Consider the following 6,000-nt stretch of genomic DNA (forward strand, 5'->3'; position numbering starts at 1 on the left):
CTCGCGAGAGTAATTTCGTTTTCAGCCTGTTAATCGCGTAATTGGACGCGCATGACTTTCGGTCGATGATCGAATTGGTTTCGGGGCATAATTTATGAGGGCAATTCCGCAACGCGCGCGCGTCTTCCGTGAACGCAACGCGGTATCGATAAACGGAATCATGGTCGGTCGTTCGAGCCGATCACAATCGGACCGCGAATCGCTGTCACTTTCTTCTCCATTTCCTTCTCCTCTGTAGCCGTCGTATTTCCAATTCGCGTTTCCCGCGTTGACTTTCGAGCGTTAAATTACCGGTGTCGCGCGGCTTTCCGATAATCGCGTCGCCTGCCGTTTCTATCCACGGATCGCGTTCGCTCAATTGCCCGTGCCCTTTTCATCGTTGTCTCCCGTGTTCCCGTGATTGTTGTATTAATTCGTCGTTTACTCGTTCATCGTCGTACATCGCTCGCCCTGTGGTTTCCGTAAACCATTAACGTATGCCAGCACGCTGCGAATTATTCGCGTCGTAAACACGAAAATATAAACGAACAACGCGAAAAATATAAATAAACCGTGGCGAGAAGTGTACACAAACAGACGAAAGGTAAAGAAAAATAGGTCGAAAATGCCTTCTCATTTTCTATGCGATTATTCGCCCGTTTCTACCCTTTTCGCGTACCCCGACGTTGCAACTGTCGCTATCGCGTTAATTCTCCGTACTTTGCCAAGGAATATAAGTTGGCCGAACACGATTTCTTAACCGAGACAGGGAGATATCGGCGATCGCATCGATACGCGTATTTATTCGCTGCACGAACCGTTTCTCCGCTGCAAGTTCATATATTACGGATGATATTGCTCTATCGAACGTACAGGTGTGCACGTGTCGTATTTCTTCCGGCCACAAAATTCCTCTTTCTTTCCAGTTCCCTTTCCTACCCAACTTTAACCATTGTCCATAAACTTTTCCCACCGAGTTCGTATTTTAAATTACACCTCTAGCTTTCTGGAATTTTAAACAGTCTCATTTGTCTGTTGGGAATCGCCAGATGGCCAATGCCAATGCACCACGATAACACGCTGTTTCGTTGGTCCCGGAGAAGAGATTTATCAATTTTTTTTTTTAGTTATTTATGTCTCGCTTCGTGAATGTCCTTTCATGTTCTTTGAAAGCTCCATGTCGTTCGTTATACCCGAGCTTTGATACGAATATCTCGATAGCGACGAGGCCGACAATCGGACACGCATCAAAATCGCTTTATATTCAACTTTAATTAAACAGCAAGGTGCATTCTTCGCATGGTTTCGAGCAAACCTTCATCGAACAATTGGATTAAAGTTTAATTAAACATTTGAAATACGAAAAAAGCTCGTTCAACGCGATCACGATGCTGAAAGCTCGGCAAGAAGCCTCGTGGATTACGAAACATCGCTATAATTGGCAGAGGAAACCCATTCTCGTCGAAGATTCGAATTATCGAACGTGAAAACTGTACGATACCATGGTTGTTATAGCGACGAAAGGTTGGCCAGGGACGTTACCGTTCATTCCTCGTCTGTATGGAAATCGAGATCATCGCGGCAGAGGACAATTTAATTGGCGAGGAATTTTATTTCGTTCTTACGGGTATCCGTATTCCGCGACTGCCCTGGACTCTGTAGCCAGCAATTCGATTTTCTGTCGCATTTTTATCACTTTTTGCCACATCGCCGATACCTGGCTGCAGTGCACCGTTACCAGTGGCGAAATCATGAAGATACACATTCGTTTGAACGCGCGCCACACCCGATCACCCGTGACCCAGGCATTATTGGCCTGCTCTGCCTCTGGGTCTTCACTGCTTCGCGTGAAATTCAATTTCTTCGAGCGCAATCAGTCGACTCTATCCGACACTTCGTATTATTTCGCTGCAAAATTGCGACGACCACCATTGCACGCCCTTCTCTTTCCCCCTCTCTCTGTCCCTCTCTCTCGCACCCGTTCCCCTGCAACCGTTGTTAAACCGATGAACGGTATATCCTGTTCCGATTGTTGCGAGGTGAGATCTATGTGAAGAAACTACGAGTTCCGCCTTTTTATCCGATTTTTCGCTTCAAAAATTCAATCCTGTCTTTAAGCTAGTTTCGTTCCAACGACCCAACCGATGCGATAAGAATTTCCGAGATTAATGGTACTACACGCTGACGCTTTCGAACCAGGATCCTCGGAATATCGTACAGGCGAGCGGGCAAATGTCCGCGACATTAGAGCTAACGGATAACGCGACGGAAGGAAATTAAACAAGCCAAGCTTCGACTATGTCTTGCCAAGCTGCTACGTCGACGACCGAGTCACGGAAGAACGGAAAACGATGTCTGAAAAATTTCTCGTCCGAGACATAAGTCACGGGGTTGTACAGAGCTAATCACTTAACCGAGACAGGGAGATATCGGCGATCGCATCGATACGCGTATTTATTCGCTGCACGAACCGTTTCTCCGCTGCAAGTTCATATATTACGGATGATATTGCTCTATCGAACGTACAGGTGTGCACGTGTCGTATTTCTTCCGGCCACAAAATTCCTCTTTCTTTCCAGTTCCCTTTCCTACCCAACTTTAACCATTGTCCATAAACTTTTCCCACCGAGTTCGTATTTTAAATTACACCTCTAGCTTTCTGGAATTTTAAACAGTCTCATTTGTCTGTTGGGAATCGCCAGATGGCCAATGCCAATGCACCACGATAACACGCTGTTTCGTTGGTCCCGGAGAAGAGATTTATCAATTTTTTTTTTTAGTTATTTATGTCTCGCTTCGTGAATGTCCTTTCATGTTCTTTGAAAGCTCCATGTCGTTCGTTATACCCGAGCTTTGATACGAATATCTCGATAGCGACGAGGCCGACAATCGGACACGCATCAAAATCGCTTTATATTCAACTTTAATTAAACAGCAAGGTGCATTCTTCGCATGGTTTCGAGCAAACCTTCATCGAACAATTGGATTAAAGTTTAATTAAACATTTGAAATACGAAAAAAGCTCGTTCAACGCGATCACGATGCTGAAAGCTCGGCAAGAAGCCTCGTGGATTACGAAACATCGCTATAATTGGCAGAGGAAACCCATTCTCGTCGAAGATTCGAATTATCGAACGTGAAAACTGTACGATACCATGGTTGTTATAGCGACGAAAGGTTGGCCAGGGACGTTACCGTTCATTCCTCGTCTGTATGGAAATCGAGATCATCGCGGCAGAGGACAATTTAATTGGCGAGGAATTTTATTTCGTTCTTACGGGTATCCGTATTCCGCGACTGCCCTGGACTCTGTAGCCAGCAATTCGATTTTCTGTCGCATTTTTATCACTTTTTGCCACATCGCCGATACCTGGCTGCAGTGCACCGTTACCAGTGGCGAAATCATGAAGATACACATTCGTTTGAACGCGCGCCACACCCGATCACCCGTGACCCAGGCATTATTGGCCTGCTCTGCCTCTGGGTCTTCAGTGCTTCGCGTGAAATTCAATTTCTTCGAGCGCAATCAGTCGACTCTATCCGACACTTCGTATTATTTCGCTGCAAAATTGCGACGACCACCATTGCACGCCCTTCTCTTTCCCCCTCTCTCTGTCCCTCTCTCTCGCACCCGTTCCCCTGCAACCGTTGTTAAACCGATGAACGGTATATCCTGTTCCGATTGTTGCGAGGTGAGATCTATGTGAAGAAACTACGAGTTCCGCCTTTTTATCCGATTTTTCGCTTCAAAAATTCAATCCTGTCTTTAAGCTAGTTTCGTTCCAACGACCCAACCGATGCGATAAGAATTTCCGAGATTAATGGTACTACACGCTGACGCTTTCGAACCAGGATCCTCGGAATATCGTACAGGCGAGCGGGCAAATGTCCGCGACATTAGAGCTAACGGATAACGCGACGGAAGGAAATTAAACAAGCCAAGCTTCGACTATGTCTTGCCAAGCTGCTACGTCGACGACCGAGTCACGGAAGAACGGAAAACGATGTCTGAAAAATTTCTCGTCCGAGACATAAGTCACGGGGTTGTACAGAGCTAATCTCTCGTGTATCGACGTAGTCACGCATTCGAGAGAAACGAGAAATCGATTCCTACGGCGAGCTAGCTACGAGGATTTAAGGATTGATCGAATTTTCGAGGGTACCGGTATGGACCAGCACTAGCGCTGTGTATATCTCTCAGGATGGCACGTTATTGTTCCGAATCCATAAATTACTCCGTGAGAAGTCGATATGTATATATGTACATGTATGTAAGTATGTATATATGTACATATATATATATATATATGGAGGAGTAAAGGGAGAGGAAGGGAACCAGCAGCTCGCCAGCAATAATTTCTGGCGAAATCACGAGAAGAAAAATATCCTTCGCCCGGAGAAGCTTGTCGCGGCACGATGCTCCTAAACGGCCGCTCGAAAGTTTCAGCCGAGAAAGTGGGTCGTGAGAGAAGAAACTTTTGAAAATTCTATTCTATTCCATATCATGGCCAAGTGTTCGTCCTTGCTTTTTTCGTTCGGTGCCTCTTAAATTGTCCCGGAGAAAATCACGTTTACGTAACGAGGCGGTGATTTCATCGGGGCCGACTTTGATTCGCGTAATCGTTAAGAAATTATGTAAGAGGGCGGGACGAAGGAGGACAAAAGAAGTCTACTCGACGCGATTGCTGCACCTCTGTTCCCGTGATTATCGCATTGTCGGACGTTCGTGTCGCGAATCGCTTTTCGACGATTCGCTGAACTCTCGTCCGCGTAATTTCGCCCGCTTTCGATCCAACAATTGACCGCGAAAATAACCTTCTAATTACGCGCGTCGCGGCTTTATTCACGCGCCATTAATTGCCACGGGACGTTATCCCCGAACGAGTCCCGTTCCCTCGCTTTAGAAATGTTTTCGAGTCTGATAGATTCCAACAGTCGTTCGCGATGCGAATGATAAGCTCTCGTTCGAGCGTCGAATGACATAAACTCGGGACGAGATAACGAATCTGCCGTGTGTCATCGTGTTCTATTCGCGCGCGCCACGTGCTCGTTAAAATTTTCATCGCCCGGTCCGAAATCGAATTCTTCGTGAATCGACGATAGCATTGAAACCAACCCGAGTTTCGTATTCGTTGTCAGCACCGTCCTCCATGCGTTCCTCCCTTCTATTCATTTTATTCTTCTCGCTTCGTTTCCTTTCCTTTCCTTTCCTTTCCTTTCCTTTCCTCTCCTCTGAGTCGCTTCGTTTCGAGCCCGTCTTCGGGCAAACGGAAGATCGAAGCATCTATGTAGTCATCCTTTCGCCGAGTGCAATTCGCGACGAATAAATATTTCTAGCAGTGGTTCCAAGTATAACAATGTCCACGATAAAAAGCCCGGAGATACGCGAAGTTTCATCAAGGCGTTCGTTGTTACATAAAGTTGGCGACTTTATTGGTCAGATATAACTGGAACGTTGGGCCAGATTGTTGCGATAAAAGGAAGCTCGCATACAAAGTAGAAACGTCCTCTATGCTTTTTAGGAAAATGGTAACGCGGGGAGCAACGAACGTGTCGTAAAACTTGACTGCGGATACACTCAAAACTGGCCAAGTTATCCTTCGAGAGAATGTCGGCTATCCATTACGTAGACGCTGAGACAATCGGGCTATGGAAGCTCGCGGCGGGCTATCCGCACCCCTTATTTTCTTATTTGCTCACCATTTGTCTCTGCTTCCTCCCTGCCTTCGAATCTCTTATATTTCTTGCGAATACAGTTTGCGAAATTCCTACCTTCTTTCCACATTGCCTCGTCCCACTTTTCCACCTCCTTTCCGCTTTCTCGTCCAGGAGACAATGTCGAATTCGTCCCTCCATCGATTGTCTCGCGTTTCACTGACCGACATAATTGAACGATCGCAATTGTACTATCGACTCCCGTTCGAAGAGACTGCGATCCACCTGGCAACAGCTTCTTTGCGTTTCATCTTCTCCCTTTTCCACCCAATTACCGCCATTACCGGATGGACGCATTGTCCGAGT

The sequence above is a fragment of the Eufriesea mexicana genome, unplaced genomic scaffold (genome assembly GCF_001483705.2).
Source record: "Eufriesea mexicana isolate 0111107269 unplaced genomic scaffold, ASM148370v2 scaffold1523, whole genome shotgun sequence".
Lineage (NCBI taxonomy): Eukaryota > Metazoa > Arthropoda > Insecta > Hymenoptera > Apidae > Eufriesea > Eufriesea mexicana.